Genomic DNA, 18,742 nt, shown 5'->3' on the forward strand with positions numbered 1-18,742 from the left:
CCAAACCCTCAAGTCTGCCTTCTTATCATTAGTGCATCCAGCCGGACCCTGCTGTTTCCAGGTTCTATCGTCCCCCATTTATATCAACAAGGCTCTGCTCTTGGGGACCTCAACCTAGGGAAAAACAACCGCTTCTGAGTGTCACTGTTCCCAGGCCATCCCTGCACTCCTTCTCATCATGTTATCACTGATGTGTTCTTGAATTTCCCATAGAAACCAAGCATGCTGTGAGGCTCCTGACACAGCAGTGATGAGTATCAACATTCCCCATCCCTAGGTCTGTAGATTCTGCCTTTTCCATCTGCCATAGCACTCCTGGCACTGCAGACCCACTCATCATGATTGGCACTTACGTTCTCCAACTGCTGGCACCTGATGGGGAAGTTCATATCACTTCCCGGGGTCCTTTTAGTGAAGGTGCTAAGTTCTTTCTCTCACAAGACATCAATAAAGTCCAGTTTTATGTTCTGGCTCCTAAATCAAGCATGCTTAGAGTCTAGTTAAAGTCAAACTCTCCTGGCCCTTCTGGCATCCATGACTAGCTCTTGCAGCTAGTTTGCAAAATAAGTCCTTTTCTCTAGCTAGAAAAAGAAGTGAGGTCCAGCACCTCCCTTTATGTCTTTAATCTAACTTAAATCTGACTTGGAGTCTTCGAAGGCAATGGGTAGATCCTGCTGACACATGAGTAGTCTTGCTGGAGGGAGGACCCTGCATTGCCTACAAGCAATCACTGGGAGGAGTGATGCTAATGCTAGCTCTTAGGAAGGTGGCCAGTCCTGCATTCTCAGAGATGCTGAGGCAATAGAACCTACAAAAGTCTAGGCATGCCCATCTATAGATGTCTTAGGATTTGTAAGGGTCTAGGCCAGGGACTTATATAACATGTTTTGGATGACCATTGTTTTACCATTATCATCATTATCGTCACCATTATCACCATGTGTATTGGCCTCTCTCTCTTTTTCTCTCTTTCTGTCCTCCTCCATGTGTGTGTATGTGTGTCTGTCACTTGAGCAGTAAGTGCTTATCTCCACTGAGCCAGCTCTCTGGCTCTCTGACTAGCTTTGGTGTCTGGATGCTGTGGCTATTTAGACCAAGGCTTAGTCCTCAGTTTTCTGGGCCCCGTCACCATAGCTGAGAAGAACTTCTTTGCATGATACTAGAAAGGCTGGCTGGCTCCCTCACCTGAAATCAACTGTCCCCTCCTCCTCTCAGCTATCCCTGGTCTTCTTGTAGGGCACCAGTAGCTGGACCATCATCATATTCCATCATAGTCCTTTTCTTTTTCTCTTTCACTTTTCCTTCTCTTCTTTCTCATCTTTTTCTTCTTTTCTTCTTTCTCTTTTTCTTCTCTTTTTCCTCTTCTTTTTCTTCTTCTTCTTCTCTTCTTTTTTTTTAGGCAGTCTTTTTGTTTGTTTGTTTGTTTTTAAGATAGGATTTCTCTGTGTAGCCTTGGCTATCCTGGACTCACTTTGTGGACCAGGCTGGACTTGAACTCACAGAGATCCACCTCCTCTGCCTCCCAAGTGCTGGGATTACAGGCGTGTGGCACCATGCCTGGCTTCAGCACAGTCTTTCTCTGTAGTTATGGCTGTCCTAGAACCCCCTATATAATCAGGCTGGCCCTGAATTTGCAGAGATCTGCCCACTTTTGTCTCCTAAGTGCTGGGTTTAAACATGTATGGCTGCCTCAAACTCACAGTGAGACACCTGCCTCTGCCTCCCTCAGTGGTAGGATTAAAGGCGTGCACCACTATACCTGGCCTGTGTCCTTTTTTAATAAATGCCATTTTCTATATGCCTAGCATATCCAGGACACTTTATATAAATGGAATCATAATTTTTTTTTTCTTGCTTATAGTTCTGGCGTTGAAACAGGCCTCACTCTTGCCAAATAGGCCCCTACCATTGAGTTGCAACTCCAGCTAATATATGACCTTTTGTAACTAGTCCTTTAGCAAATGCTTTTGAGGTTCATATATGTTGTAGCATGAATCAGCATTTCAATTATTTTGACTGTATAATATTCTAATGTATATAATTTTATTTATCAGGTAAAAAGCTTTGGATTGTTTGTTTTTCTATTATACATAGTACTATTGTAAATTTTGTTTGAAAGTTTGCATATAGATGTGTTTTTCTTTCTTTCTTTCTTTTTTTCTTTCTTTCTTTCTTTCTTTCTTTCTTTCTTTCTTTAATGGAGCCCTGGCTATCCTGGAACTAGCTCTGTAGACCAGGCTGACCTTGAACTCGTAGAGATCCACCTTCCTCTGCCTCCCCGATGCTGGAACTGAAGGCACTTGCCACCACCACCCGGCTATGTTTTTATTTCTTCTGGGTATATGCCTAAGAGTGGCCTTACTGGCTTAGACAGTAACCTTGTGCTAGCTTTCGCTGTGGTTGTTTTTCCCTTGACACGGTCTCCCTCTGAAGCCCAGGCTGGCTCTAAATCACAACCCCCCGCCCCCTCACCTCTCCCATGTTCTAGGAGTATGGAACCTCCATATTTTTTTTGTAACTTTTTATTGATTCTTTGTGAATTCACATCATGCACCCTAATCCCACCCATCTTCCTGTCCAATCATACCCACCTTCTACCTTGCAAGCCAAAGAAAATAAGCTAGAACAAAGAAAACCATCTTCTCGTGAAAGCTGCAGGGTGTCACAGTGGCCACACAGTATACCCTTTTGTCCACACACCTTCGCAAATGTCCTTGGCAGTGAGTCATTGATCTGACTGAAGCCTCTGGCTTCTGCTACACTAGCAATACTGTCCTCATGGGGACTCCTCTTGGATATCCTGTTATTGCCCTGAGTCATGGAGATTCTGCAGCGTTGGATCTGCAAAGCTGGTCCTTCTTGTGCTCCAGCGGATCATAGATGGGGTACATGCTGGAGTGGGCCAACTCAAAGCCCTGGATCTGTGCCTGGGAGGTAGCTGAGTTGGTCAGCCCGCCATCTCTCCTGCACCCGCACCAGCAGGGTGAGATCTCCAACTCTGCCCAGGCTTGCTCATCCAGTGAGGGCAGGAGCAGGGTCCTGTCTCCTGCTCCCATGTCCTCAAGGCCAGCTCGCCCGAGGGTTTGCTGCTAGGGAAGTTGTACAGAGCTCCCCAGGCAGAGCCTGTGCTCCTTAGTGCTGTGGCTGGTGAGGGCTGTGGCTACCTCTCCCACTCTCATGACCAACTCTCCTACCTGCAGCAGGAAGCAAGGGGCACATGCAGGGTGTGTGTGTGTGTGTGTGTGTGTGTGTGTGGCCTCTGTAATTCTTATAACTTACAGCTTTATAACTTTTTCCAGATATAGTTTGCTTGAAAGTCTAATTCACAAGCACATGCATGCACTCATCCACGCATGCACACTTGCACACAGACACTTGCACACACAAATAAGTATTGAAAAATCAAAACAAACAGAAAAAAAAAACACCTTTCTTAACAACTTCACCTGTGCTTCCTTGAAAAGGGCAAGGTAAGCTGGGCGAAGTAGCACACCCCTTTCATAACAGCACTTGGCTGATTCTCTGTGAGTTTGAGGCCAACCTGAACTACACAGTGAGGTCCAGGACAACCAGGGCTGCAAAGACAAACCCTGTCTCAAAAATAAAACAAAAAAGATGAGTAGAAGGGCTGATGACTAGCAAGTCACTGATGGCCACTTTCTTTTATTTTGAGGGTGGTGGAGGTGTTTGTTTGTTTGTGAAGCAAAGTCTACTCTCTATCTCTGGCTGGTCTAGAACTCGCTATGTAGCTTGGGTTAGTATCAAAGGTCTAAGCAACCCACCTGTTTCAGCCTCTGGAATACTGGAGCTTTAGGCAGAAGACAGGACATCTAGATATTTTCTGGATGTATATATACATATATACATACATATATGTATCTATCTATCTATCTATATCTATATCTATATGTTTTCTGTTTGTTTATTTTTGGCTTGGTTTGGTTTTTTGATACAGGGTTTCTCTGTGTATCCCTTGGCTGCCCTGGAACTCACTCTGTGAACCAGGCTGGCTTTGAACTCCCAGAGATCTGCCAGCCTCAGCCTCCCCAGTACTGGGAATAAACATGTGTGCAACCACTTCTAGGCCTGCGTGTGTATGTTGAATAGAATATTTTTATTAGTTTTTGAGAATTTATATACTTATACTATATATTTTGATTATATTCAACCTCTAACCCTTCCCAAACTCCCAGTAGATCTACCCCTCATCCTCCACCCATGGTGACTGAACCCTACCATGTGACCTTGTCTGGCTGATAACTCACTATGTAAGGAGACTGGCTTTGAACTCACAGAGATCCACCTGCCTCTGCCACTCAAATTCTGGCTTTAAAGCATCAGTTCTGAACCTGTGGGCCACAACCCCTCTATCTCCAAAAATAGTTACATCATGATTCATAAGAGCATTAAAATTACAGTTATAAAGTACCAACAAAAAATAATTTTGTGGTTAGGGGTCACCAGAACACCAGGAACTGTATTAAAGGGCCACACCATTAGGAAGGTTGATACTGTGAGTTTGAGGCTAGCCAGGTCCACAAAGTGAGTCCAGGACAGCCAAGGTTACACAGAGAAATCCTATGTCAGAAAATTAAAAAAAAAAAAAAAAAAAAAAAAAAAAAAGTTGAGAACTATTGCTCTAGAGGCATGCACCTGACCTCTCTCTCTCTCTCTCTCTCTCTCTCTCTCTCTCTCTCTCTCTCTTTTACAGCCGACTGATACCAGTTTGTACTTCCCATATCCCCATGGGTGTGGGACCGTACACAAGACCTACCAGGGCCCACACCCTTAAAGAAAACTGACTCCCCCACCCCCCAGCCATGGATTCCTCATCTGTGGATAGGAGCTTAGGAGTGCCTGCCCATCACACTTCGCTGGCCTTGCCCAGGCAACCACGGCTGCTATTCATGAGGGCAAGGGTGCTACTTATGACCAGAAAATATGGTTTCTGTTCAGGCCTTCTCCACTTACAATTTTCCCCCTGTGGCACGTGGTCCCTGAGCCTTGGGCAGGGAGATTGTGGTATAGATCCATTTATGGCTGTGGTTTTGTTTGAAACTAGGTCCTGTCTGATTACATAGACAGGCTGGCTTCCAATTCGCTATGTAGGCAAGGATGATTTGAACTCCTGGGCCTCCCGTCTCTACTTCCCTAGGTCTGGGCTACAGGTGTGTGTCACCACTTTCGATCTGTACTCCTCTTTGCCTCTCTGTGGGGGAAGCCTGCTGTCCCTTAACAGGACAACACATTGTCACATTATGAAGTGGGCTGCACGAAGAACAACTGGGACCTCCTGCCAAAAATCCTGATGGCTGTCGTGCTGCACTCCTGGAATCCCAGAATTCAGGAGGCAGCTGGCTCTCTGAGTGTGAGGCCAGCCTGGTGTATGTAGTGAGTTCCAGGCCAGCCAGAGCCGCACAGTGAGACCCAGGCTGAAAACGAGTGCAGCATCAATTCTACAGACGTGTAGGTCTACCATCCTGGAAGTGGCTCCCCACCCCAGTCCCGGAGGAGCCAGTGTTCTGAGTGTAGCCCATGAGATGCCCTGAGCTTGAGCCCAGCTGCTAGGCACACCAGTATTCCTGAGACAGTAAATGCAATTGTCGCTTTAAAATTCCAAGTTTTGGTGCTGTGCATGATGGTCCTCTCCTTCAATCCCAGCACTTGGGTGGTAGAGGCAGGAGGATCTATCTCTGTGAGTTCTAGGCCAGGCTAGTCTACATGGTGAGTTGCAGGACAGTCAAGAGTATATAGTAAGGCCCTGTCTCAAAGAGTCTAAAACAAACAAATAAATACTCTGGACTTTGGAGTGATGGGTTATTTGCTAATAGAAAGCAAATGCCTAAGAATAGGATGCTTATAAGAGCAAATTGTAGAAACTTAAGCCAGGCTAGTGGCTCATCCCTTTAATCCTTTTACTCAGATTCCAATGAATGGAAAATGGGATAAGAGAGTTTGAATAGCCATTTTGGAAAGACAAATGAAAACTAGAGGTGTTTAAAAGGGGGAAATAAGCTAGGCTTAATAACACAGGCCTTTAAGCCCAGCACTTGGGAGGCAGAGGCAGACAGATCTCTGTGAGTCTGAGGACAGCCTGTCCTATACAGTGAGTTCCAGGACAGCCTGGAACTACACAGTGAAACCGTTTCTCAAAAACAAAAAAAGGGAACAATATATGGGGTTGGAAGGATGGGTCAGTAGTTAAGAGCACTCATTGCTTTTGTGTATGGCCAGAGTCTGGTTCCTAGCACTCATTTTGGACAGCTTATAACTGCCTATAACCCCAGCTTCAAGATATTTGACGCTTTGGGCTCTGTGGACACCTGTACTTGTGTGCACATTACCACACAGAGACACACATAGATAATACACACACACATGCACACACACATACAAGACCTAAAGTAAATCTTCAAAAATAAAATGGCTAGAGGGTAGGGTAGGGATATGCCTTTAATCCTAGTACTTGGGAGGCAGAGAAAGGATGATCTCTGAGCCCCAGGCCACTAGGACTACATAGTAAGACCCTGTCTCAAAACAAGGTAATACTGTCATTGTTTTTCAAAAAAAGAGCAGGGGTCAAAGTAGAGGAGTCATCACTGAACTAAATAAAAAAAAAAATATCCCCAAACTGAACTGAAATACCCTTCAAACTCTAGGATGGTTGGGCATCCCAAGTACTAAGATAGTGTTTGGAAATCAAAATATCTCAGTATAACACAGTAAGTTCTATTACACCAAGAATAAAGAGGTTCTGTGATTTATAGAAAGAGAGAAAACAAATCTTATGATCAAAAATCAAAACTGTGACCAGGCACAGAGGTACACACTTTTAATCCCAGAATTTGGGAGGCTTCGGCAAGTCAATCTCTTTGAGTTTGCGGCCAGCCTGGTCTATGTAATGAGTTCCAATAAGGCAGGGCGCACAGTGAGACTCTGTGTCAAAAATAAAAAAAAATAAACTGGGTACACTGGCGCATGCCTATAATCCCAGCACTCTTCGAGGCAGAGGCAGGCGGATCTCTGTGAGTTAGAGGTCAGCCTGGTCTATAAAGCAAGCCCAGGTTGGCCAAGGCTACACAGGGAAACCCTGTGTTGAAAAGACAAACCAAAAGAAAAAAAAAAAACAAAAAGAATAATGCTGTGTGTGGTAGCCCATGCCTTTAATCCCAGCGCTTGGGAGGTGAGTTTGAGGCCAGCCTGATCTACAGAGCTAGTTTTGGGAACCAGACTCTGGCCATGGGCAAAAGTAAAATTAGCAAGTACTCTTAACTACTGACACATCTCTCCAGCCTCATATTTCCCTTTTATTGTTTTTTTGTTTGTTTGTTTGTTTGTTTGTTTTTCAAAACAGGGTTTCTCTGTGTAGCTTGGCTGTCCTGGACTCTCTTTGTAGATCAGGCTGGTCTCAAACTCACAAAGATCGGCCTGCCTCTGCCTCTCTGAGTGCTGGGGTTACAGGCATGGGCCACTATGTCTAGCAATTTTCCTTTTTTTCAAGGCTCCCTATTTTTCATAAATTTATCATTTGTCCCTCTGAAATGAATATTCAAATTCTGTTAACCCATGTTTCATTTCATTGTCTCCTACACAAAGAAACCTGTCACAAACAAACAGAATCTATGTCTGGTTTAGCTTTGCCTTACGTGTGTGTGTGTGTGTGTGTGTGTGTGTGTGTGTGTGTGTGTGTAGGGGTAATTGTAGACTACCTGCCTTGCATGCACAGAGCCCAGGGTTCCATCTTCAAAGTGCAAACCATGGAGGAAAGAAGCCCTCGAGAAGTGTGTGTGTTGACTGAATATAGATGTCGCCTTTCTGATTGTATTTTGGAAGCATCAGAGTACTCCCTCCCAGCCTGAAGAGCTCCTGGCAGAGGACAATTAGAAACTTCGGGTACTGTTCTCTCTCCTTCCACTCCTGCCCCTGGGTTTATCTTGGGGCTCAGCCTGAATCCCTGTCCCCTACAGACATCCCCTCCTTTGTGAACTGATCCCTGAAGTATGGATTTTCCTCTCTATAGGAAGGGTTGTAGGGAAAGATCCCAGAAAAGGCAGTTTTACCTGGTTCCCACTTGCCTTTACTCCCCTACCTGTTTGTATCCAGAAACTCTCTGGGCTCCCCAAACTAATTTTGAATCGGTCATCTTGGGGAACCTGTCTCTTAAGATAGTGGCAAGCAGACCGGAGCGGGGCCGCTGGTCAGCAACCCCACCCTGCAATTACAGTTGCTCTCAGTGCTGGCTGTCGCTTCAATGCCAACCTGGCTGAACTCTTTGTTGGGTTCGTGACTTTGGTCTGTTTGCAGAGTGCTGGCACCCAGCGCAGCTGACAGAGCTGAAGTTGAGCTCCATTCACTGGCCCAGGGCCCATAGGACCACACCCGACCATACACAAATGAGGGCAGTTCATGTTACACCACCCATGGAACCCATGGCTACAAAGGAGGTTGGGAGCTGGGCAGCAGGCCGCACCCCACCCCCCAGGTAGCTTCGGTGACTGAGGAACACAGCTTGGCCCATTCTAGATCTCTTGGGGAGAAAAAGCATGCCACAGCCCTGGTTGTTTTAGATACCAGAAGGAATGGGGCAGCCCCCTCCCTTCCTCCCAGGCCCATGGTCCAGTGCCTCACCACGCTACTCCAGACTTGTCCATACTTGTCCCTAGCCTTAGCGCTAGGCTCAGCCCTTGCCTGTGATACCCAGGCCTAGGGACGATGTCGCCCACAGCATCAGCAACTACAAGTTGCTTCTGGAATCTCTGGCCCCCTCGACCACGGCGCTCTTGTGCCTGTGCCCATCTTAGCGTTCATCCTCTGGTGGAATCCTTTGACCCTGTGGCAGGTTCCTTTGTTTCCTCTGCCTCACCATCTATTTGCCAGCAAAGCCCCCTGGCTTCCCTACACAGGTATAATCCTAATTTATACCATTTTTCACCATCATGACTATAGTGTCCGAGTCAAATATACCACACTTTAAAGCTGATTTATCAAGGCTTGGGTTATAACTCATTTGGTAGTTGCTTACACAGCATGTGTGAAGCCCTGGGTTTGATCTACAGCACCACATAAGTAGGGTGTGACCCATGCCTATAATCCCAACACTCAAGAGGTAGAAACAGGAGAACCAAAACTTCAAAGTCATCCTCAGATTCCAGGCCACCAGGATGCAAAAGGACCTGTCTCCAGTCCACCTTCAGCTCAACACCGCCCCCAAAACAAAACAAAACAAAAAAAACTGATTAACAAGCCAGACATGGTGCTATAGCAGCAAATGCCAATAGTCATAGCACTTGAAAGGCTGAGAAAAAATGATCAGGGTCAGCCTGGGCTATGAGACAACCTGTCTCAACAAAAACCTGTCAAAACAAAATAAACAACAAAAAAACCCTACAAAAAACATATTTGCCCCCTAATCTAAACTATGAACCCTTTCTTTTTAATTTAATTTACTTTATGTGTATGAGTATTTAGTTTGATTTGGTTTGGTTTTTCAAGACAGGGTTTCTCTGTGTAGCCCTGGCTGTCCTGGAACTCACTCTGTATGTTTGTCAGTGTTGTGCTAGGTGAATGTGAATTAGATTTTAACAAGCGAATTTTTCTTTTTTAAATACAGAGTCAGTCTCATGTAGCCTAGAACTTACTGTGTGTGCCCAAAGATGACCCTGAACTTCTGATCTTGCTGCCCCATCTCCTCAGTGCCAAGGTTCCAGGTGTTGCAGCAAGCCTAGCTTGCTCTGGCTGAGGATGTAGGCCAGACCTTTATGCACGCTAGGCAAGCATTCTTCCAACTGAGCTACACCCTCAGCCCAAAGCTACTGCTTTTAAAAAGGTTGTCAAAGAATACCAAACTAGTAAGAAGAGGAATGGAAAGGCATTTTAAACCTCACTGTGAAAGATGGCAGCTGCTAACCTGTCAGTGAGTGTTCTGCCAGAGCTTTGGTGCCAGTGTGTGCACTCACAGTAGTTTACACTCAGCCTAACCACGGGGACATCACAGGAACCCGAGCTAAGCTCAGGAAGGAATTTCTCCAGAAGCCTGTTCTGTGACAGATCATAGTGGTCAGGGCTCTGGTGACCTGACCGGGAGGGAGGCTATAGTGTGGCCTGTAGAGACAGATACTTAGGAGCCTTCTTCTTTCTAAATTTATTTATTTTTATGTGTTTCAAACAGCTTTTTTTTTTTTTTTTTTTTTTTTAAGATTTATTTCATGTGTGTGTTTGGCTTGGATGTATGTTTGTGCACATGTGTGCCTGGTACTCATAGAGGCCAGATGACAGTTTTGCGTCCCCTGGAAGTGGGTTTCCAAATGTTGTAAGTTATCATGTAGGTGCTGGGAACCAAACCCAGATCCTCTGCAGAAGAACTACGTGCTGAGTAGGGGAATGGCCCAGAGATCAAGTGTGCTTGCTGCTCTTGAACAGGATCCAAATTTGAATCCCAGCACCCACGTGGCTGTTCACATTCTTCTGTGACTCCAGTCCCAGGAAATCTAATGCCCTCTTCCTGCCTCTGAAAGCATCAGACACACATGTAGTGCACATGTGTGCATGAAGGCAAAACACTCGTACACGTAAAATTAAAAAAAATCTAAAAGATAAAGAGGAGAAAAGAACAGCAAGTGATCATAACCACTGAGCAACCTCTCCAGCTCCTGTTTTTATGTGTGTGAGTGTTTGTACACACCATGTACATGCCTGGTGCCCACAGAATTAGAAGAAGGCATCACCACTCTGCAAGAACAGCAAGGAGTCTTAACCACAGACCCATCTCCCCAGCCCCCCTTTTCTTTTTCTCTTTTGGGGTACTCCAGATTGAACTTGGGGGCTTGAGCACGCTAGGATAGCTCTAATACGACGTTTCCAGTCTAGTCTCAGGCAATCTGAGCACACCAAAGACCCATGAGAAATGTCAGCCCAATGACATCCCCCTCTGCTCTTAAAGGCTCTCTGCCTTTACTGGCTTTCTTTCACTGAATCTGCAAGTTTTCCGCAGTAACACTGGAGGTGCGTGGGCGCCGAGTGGCTTACCTCGTCCCCTATGCAATCACAGGCTTTTGTTGTCACCCCACACTGCCATGGGTGATACCACCACCTCCATAGGCCCACCTAATGATTTTTCCATCCATAAAGGACCGTGGGGACAGCAGAAGATGGGGCCTAGGTGCCTCTGCACTTCCCAACCTAGACCTGCTGGATTTGCTCAGACAGGACATGCGCTTGCATTTTTACGTATTTTTTAAATGATGGGGGTCAGAGGAGGGTTGAATTAAATAATCCAGTAGATCAGTTAGAGAGTGCTTCTTATTTGAGTTCGCCTCTCTGAAGAGCCTTAGGAATCACTGAGACACAGCTGGTGTCTTTCCACATTTGGGTAATTTCAGGTTTTATAGCATATTATCATATGTAATATTATCTTTTGAAATGAATATTTATTTTATTAAGAATAGGGGTAATGTAGCCCAAGATGTCCTCAGATTTGAAGGTCTTCCTGCTTCACTCTCAAGTGATGGAATGAGAGGAACATGTCAAAGTGCCCAGCCTTCTTTATTCCTGAGACACGGTCTTAAGAGAATGGCTGCTCTGAGGAAGGACCACCAGAGACTCGGGCAGCACATGCAGTGTTCCAAAGAACACTGATGGTCCAGGTTTACAAATTTTTATAGTGATAATGAAAAAAATGATAGAACAAGAATGAGAAGCAGGGTGGTGGTGGCACACGCCTTTAATCCGAGCACTCAGGAGGCAGAAGCAGGTGGTTCTCCGAGTTTGAGACCAGCCTGGTCTAAAGAGTGAGTTCTAGGACAGCCAGGGCTACACAGAGAAACCCTATCTCAAACAAACAAACAAACAAAACAGCAAGAATAAGTTTGTAATTTCTCTTTCCCCCTGCTCCTCCTCTTGTTTCTCCTCTTCTTTTGGTCTCTTTTGTTTTATTTTGTTTTGCTTTTGGTGTGTTACCTGTCTGTGTATGCCTATATGATAAAACACCATTACAATGGCAACTTACAGAAAATAAAATGCAGGCCAAGTATGGAGGCACACACCTTAATCCTAGCACTTGGGTAGCAGAGGTAGGTGCATCTCTGTGAGTTCAAGGCCAGTCTGGTCTACATAGTGAGTTCTAGGACAACCAGGGCTACACAGAGAAACCCTATTTCAAACAAACAAACAGCTTAATTTGAGACTAACAGTTCCAGAAGATTAGAGTCTGTGTTGATGGAGCAAAGTCATGGCGGCAGCAGTAGCTGAGAGCTTACATCTTGATCTAAATGTCAGAGGCAGTGTGAGAAAGAGAAACACCAGGAATAGTGTCTTTTGGAACTTAAAAAGCCCAACCCCAAGTGACACACCTTCTCCAGCAAGGCCACACCTCCTAATCCTTCCCAAACTGTTCCAACAACTGGAGACCAAGTATTCAAACATATGAACCACAGTGGATTGTTTACCTTTTGAGACAAGATCTTGTTGTAGTCCAGGCTCATTTGGATTTTGCTATGTTGCACAGGTTGTCTCAAATTCATGATCCTTCTGTCTCTTCCCCATTAAATGCTGGGGTTGCAGACATGAGCCACCACCACATTCAGCCACACTATTAGATTTGAAAATAAAAACAAAACAAACTCCTGAGCTTTGAAGCTTCAAAGCAAGACCCTGCCCATAAACTAATTAACAAAGAACAACAACAACAACAGAAAACTAACCTAAAAATTAAACAGACTGTTCCTTCATGGCAAACTGTCTGAGTGGCTCTGAAAATCCTGTGCTGGGTAATTGACCTCACCCTGTGACTCTTGAGGTTTCCTCAGAGGAAGAAAGGCATCATAGTAGCACCCACCTCAAAGGACTTTTGCAGGAATTAGGTGGATAACACACCTGGTAAATCAGGTCCATACCTAAGAGGTGGTGGCTTTCCCTACCCCTCCTCACCCTCCCCATCCCTTCTGCTGACTCTCAGATGAAATATTCTGAAAGAGGAAGAGAAACCCACAGGGAAACAGAGATGGAGAAATCATGGCTGGAGACAGGTGGAGTCATGGTGCCTAAGAGCCAAGGGACAATAAGGTGAGCTGGAGTGTCCTTTCCGGAAAAGGCAAGAGTAGTCAGGTGTGACAGTTCATGCCTGTAGTCCCAGCACTTGAGAGGCTGAGATGGGAGCCTCAGGAGAGTGAGGCCAGCCTACATATAGCAAGTAAAGGTCAACTTGGGCTTCCTTTGATCCTATTTCAAAATAAAACTAATAAATGAGCCAGGTGGTGGTACACCCCTTTAATCCCAGCACCCAGGAGGCAGAGGCAGGGGTAGGGGATCTCTGTGAGTTCCAGGCCAGCCTGGTATGCAGAGTGAGTTCCAGGGCTATCCAGGGAAACCATGTCTCAAACAAACAAATAAACAAACCCTAATAAATGAATATATTAATGCACACATCCCCTCTACAGGGTCTTACACCAGCAGGAAGAACGGCAGAGGGCCCTTATTTCTGGAGATGACTCTGCTCAAAGTAACCGTGCCACACAAACCCTTATCAGCTGAGGGATGGGAATCAGTGTTTCAGCTTGCTTGCTATGTCCCAGGCATACCAAGTAGGCATTCCCCTTTTAAATTAAAGCTCCTCTGCCAGACTCTTTTAATTAAAAAATATTTTGCATATGAGTGTTTTGCCTACCTGTATGTCTTTGTACCAAATAGGTGCTTGGTGCCTGAGGAGGCCAGAAGAGGACATTGGATTCCCTGGAACTAGAGTTACAGGTGATTGTGAATTGCTATATGGGTGCTGGAATTGAACTAAGGACTCTGGAAGAACAGCCAGTGCTCTTAATTCCTAGCCATCTCTCCAGTCCCCTAAAAATAATTAAAACAAAAAATTATCAGCTGGGGTTTACTGGCATAATCCTATAATCCCAGCACTCAGAAGGCTGAAGCAGGGAGTCTACTGCAAGCCTGAGGCCAGCCTGATCTACTTAGGAGTTCCAGGTCACTCACCAATGCATAGTGAGAAGAGCAGCCCACCCTGTCCCACCCGACAAAAGTCCTCTCTTCCACTTGATTCCTTTTTGGATTCCCCGCTCATAACTGACCACCCTCCAACAGCCCAGAGACCTTTCCTTTGTCTAAATCACTTTTATTGTTACCTTTCTTTCTTTCCTTCTTTCCTTTCTTCCTTCTCTTTCTCTCTCTCTTTCTTTCTTTGTTTTTGAAACAGGATGTCTAGTCCAGGCTTGCCTTGAACTTGCTATGTGGCTGATATTGCCCTTGAACTTCTGATTGTTCTATCTCTACCCCCTGAGTGCTGTATTTATATCCAGTTCTATGGTTCTGAGGACTTAACCCAGGGCTTCATGACTGCTAGCCAAGCAAGCATTTTACCAGCCCCCACATTGCCTTTTATTAACAGGGTGTATATAAGCCTCTGAGACTAATGGCTTTTTTGCAACTGCCTCCTCATTCCTTTCCTCCTCCTTCTACTCTCCTCCTCCTCCCCTCCCCAGACTCTGGTTTTATAGTCCTGGTTGTTTTCCATCCTGCCATATAATCCAGGCTGCTCTCAAACATATGATGCTCCCCTGCTTTATCCTCCTGAGGTCTGGGATCAGAGGCATGAATCAGCCTACCTGGCTGGTTTTCACTTCTTTTCTGTGTAGTACTCCCACACATAAAATCTAAAATACCAATTAAAGTTCAATGTCTTTCTTCTGTTTGATGGTCTTTCTTTTATCAGTTAAACTTATGGTCTCCAGTAACTCACAGGGCAGAGGAGGAGTCTTGTGGCCTGTCGCCTTATCTAAATGAGATCCTTGAAGGCAGAGATTCCACCTGCTATTGTCTTCTCTATCAATCAGTCAGGTGCTATCGAGGTCCCTTGTGCAAGAGTGCTAAAGTTTACTCAGTCACTGCCAGGCCACTGAGGTATCCAGGGTCCTAGGGAAAGATTCAGGTAGAGGAGGGGAGGTCCAGCTGCTCTGGCCTGGGAATTCAGCAGAGGTGGAGTCCAAGGCTTAACTTATATTGGATGGGCAGCTGAACTCCCAGCACTGGTGACATGGGCTTGTGGGAAGGGGCTCTAGGCAGCAGGCCATAACAGAGAACCTTGAACAGCACCATACAGAACTGAGCGACTGGGGCTGGAGAGCTGGCTCAGCAGTTAAAAGAACACTTGTTGCTCTTACAGAGGACTTAGGTTTGAGTCCCAGCACTCCTATGGCAAGTCACAACGGTCTGTAACTCCCAGGGGGTCCAATGTCCTCTCCAGGAAATCCAGGCACACATGTGGTGCACATACATACATGCAGACAAACACTCATACACATAAAATAATAAAATTAAATAATTAAAAAAAAATAAAGCTCAGAAAGGACTCAAGGAACAAGGATCCTCACTGGACAGCAGGCTGTATATTTAGGGGATGTGACCCTGACATAACCTGGGGCAAAGCCCTTCCCTAGGGTTGGCTAGCATACCGCTGGCTCAACTGCCCAGCATCTAGCATTAGCATTAAGGAAACAAGAGAAGTCCTTTTAGATACCTCTATAGGAAACCCACCACTTGGGGACCTGTGGGGGTCTCTGGCAAGGGACAAGTGAAGTCCTGTGTCCTCTGACATTCAGAATTGGAGTGGCAGCTATCAGGCCTCATTAAGAGGCATCTTGGGAACAGTGAGAGGAAGAGCAAAGTCATTACTTATCAGCTGAGGGAACTTCAGGTCTCCTATTCAAGGAGGTCCCCAGGTAGTCTCAGAGCTGTTGACTACCTGTTCCCAGGAATTGAGCAAGGAAGGAAGCCCCCTCTCCAGCTCAGAGGCAAGGGTTAGCACCCTTCTCAGAGGGGAAAAAAATTAGGTAGGGATTCAACAGAACAGGAAACAGCAGGCGTGTTTTACAAGGTCATCTGTGAGAGTCCACTAGGAGGTGAAGAGGCAGAGGCAGGAGGAGAGAAATCAGGCTGTGGTGGGGGTGGGGATAAAGCTGCCCAGACAGCCCCACTGAGTTGAATGCCAAGTATTGGTAGTCATCAGTGAACACAGACAGCCATGATCTGAGCATTTACCTAAGGGCTGGGCACACAGTGGGCAGTCAGTACATACTTGGTGATGGAGTGAGCTGTCATCATTGTTGAGAGTGACAGAGAAGAGCCAGGGAGAAACAGTCTGACGCGAGCCTGGTCAGCTAATCCCCTGGCAGAGACAGAAGCTTCTCTCCCAGCCTGAGTGGAACGTTTCACATGCTTCCTACCTTCGCTAGGTTCTGGACCATGACCCTGCCCCCTGAAGCAGGCCTCGGGGTTGCAGGCGCCCTGGTTGCAGACACCAACACTTCTCTTGGAGAGAGGCTCTGCCTGGTCCTTACAGTTTTTCTATACCCCTTTTCCTAGAGCTTGCCTTCTCCTCTGGTCACTTCCAGAGACATGACAGGGCTTGCTCTCACTTGTTCAACTCATCCATTCTGGGCCTCAAGACCAGAGAAGGGAAGAGAGCCCCTGAGGGTGCCTTGGTTATCAGGCAGGGTAGAACCTTGCTCCAGCACAGCTACATCTGCCTAGGGCACAGGGGACTGCCAGGTCTCACTTCAAGGAGCCAGGCAACCAAGCATGGGGGTCTGAGTGTCACTCCAGGGCTCAGTTCCTCTCTAGAAAAGGCTCAACAAGGACAAAGAACCTTTGGTCCACCCACCTGCTTATTCACGGGCACAGAACTTCCTGGCCTTCTCTAGAGAAGGGAGCTCCCAGGAAGCATCCAGTCATTTTAGAATGGGCCAAGAATCCCTGGCTTACGGCAGCAGCAAGGCTTGGCTGCCATGGGAAGGAACAGCTTGCACCCCAAGGGCCTGAACCACCTGCCAGTACCACCACCCACTCTCCACCCACAAGATCTCAGCCCGACCTGTCCTACAGGTGTGTCTGGCTCTCCACCCCCCCTTCCTCTGGGCTCAGTGCCCAACTCATTTACGGGAAGGATGTAAACAGAGGACAAGGGGCAGGAGGAGGACAAAGGCAGCAAGTCTTTTGTTTGCACCTCGCTAGGCTCAGAGTCTGTTCACCTCACGCCGCAGGGGAGCTGGTGCAAGGTGCAAAGAGCCTGTCCCCATTTGCCCTCCAAGACTCCTCACCTCCTGTCACCTGTTAGCAAAGCGTCCCTTGGCCCACTTGCTCTCCCTCCCAGACATGGTCCAGGTCTATGGTCATGCCAACACCTAGCCTGCTCAGCCCAGGGCCAGGGCTCAATGGATAGCTGCATCTCATTGGCTAGACTCTGCTGAGTAGCCCCAGGGGCAGGGCTCTTAGGTTTCATTTTCCCATTTCAAGGGGTCTGAAGAGGTAGAGGACAGCAGGCCCTTGTCCAGTGACTTCAGCCGGTCAGGAGGAACTGGGGAAAGTGAAAATATACTCCAGCGTCTCGGGGTTTGCCTCTGCCAATACTTAGCCTACAGAAGTTCAAAACCCTCCATTTGGCCAACAAATAGTTCTTAGCTATTCACCAGGTTTCAGGCACCCTTCTAGCAGGGCTGGATTACATCAGAGAAGGAAGCAAAATGCCCTGCCAGCCCACCCCAGCCTCCATTCTGGAGGGCACCAGACACCAGCCAAGATACATACCCAAGTGGACTGTAGATTAGCAGTGCTGGGAAGAGAGAACCCAGAGGCTGTCTTCAGGGTATTTTGGTGGAAGCTGGGGGAAGACCGGGGGAGAAACACTGTGGGCCGGGCACAGATCATGTGAAGCCTGGCACTGAAAGCATAAAGACAGGGCTCCGGAAGCTAGCTGTCTGTAGATCCTGTGGGCCTCTATCTATCTATCTATCTATCTATCTATCTATCTATCTATCTATCATCTATTATTTTTTTTTAAGACAGGGTTTCTCTGTCTAGCCATGGCTGTTCTGGACTCACTTTGTATACCAGGGTAGCCTCAAACTCATAGATATCTGCCTTCTTCTGCCTCCCCAGTACTGAGATGATTAAAGGCATGTGTTACCGTGCCTGTTTTTTGTTTTGTTTTTGTTTTTTGTCCTTTGAGATGGTCTCACTCTGTAGATCAGGCTGGTGACCTGGAACTTGGGGACTTGTGCCTGGTAGCAAGTGACTCCCCATCTCTACCTGTTAGCAAGGACCATGGTGCGAACCAGTGCTGGATAAATGGACAACTTGCTGGGTCTGGGTCTGGGTCAAGCTTAAGGCTCACTGGAAAAGACACTCTAGTCCCTGCCTGCCAATCACTCCCTCAAGATCTCTTTCTTCTCCCTTAGCTGGGCATGTGGCCTGGCCCTAAGGATGGGTAGAAGATCACTTCTGCCAAAATATATTTTTTTTTTGGGGGGGGGAAGAGGGGTATTTCAAGATAGGGTTTTTCTGTGTAGCCTTGGCTGTCTTGGCCTCACTTTGTAGACCAGGCTGGCCTCAAACTCACAGCCATCCACCAGCCTCTGCCTCTCTGAGTGCTGGGATCACAGGCATGTGCCACCATACCCGGCTTGCCAAGGGCTTTTCAAGCAGTGAAAGTTGCTTACTGTACCTCCCTGCCACACTGCAGGAATTACTGTTCCTTGTTTCCCTAAAGCTACTACTGGTCATGACTGGAGAGATGGCTCAGTGATTAAAAACACTGTCTGCTCTTCCAACGAGACACAGTTTCAATTCCCAGAACCCACATGGCAGCTCACAACTGTCTGTAACACCAATTCCAAGGGATTGATACCTTCTCACTAATAGCACATAAAGCAAAATTAAAGAAAAAAAATTGTTTTAAAGCTACAAC

Source organism: Meriones unguiculatus, chromosome 11 (assembly GCF_030254825.1).
Source record: "Meriones unguiculatus strain TT.TT164.6M chromosome 11, Bangor_MerUng_6.1, whole genome shotgun sequence".
NCBI lineage: Eukaryota > Metazoa > Chordata > Mammalia > Rodentia > Muridae > Meriones > Meriones unguiculatus.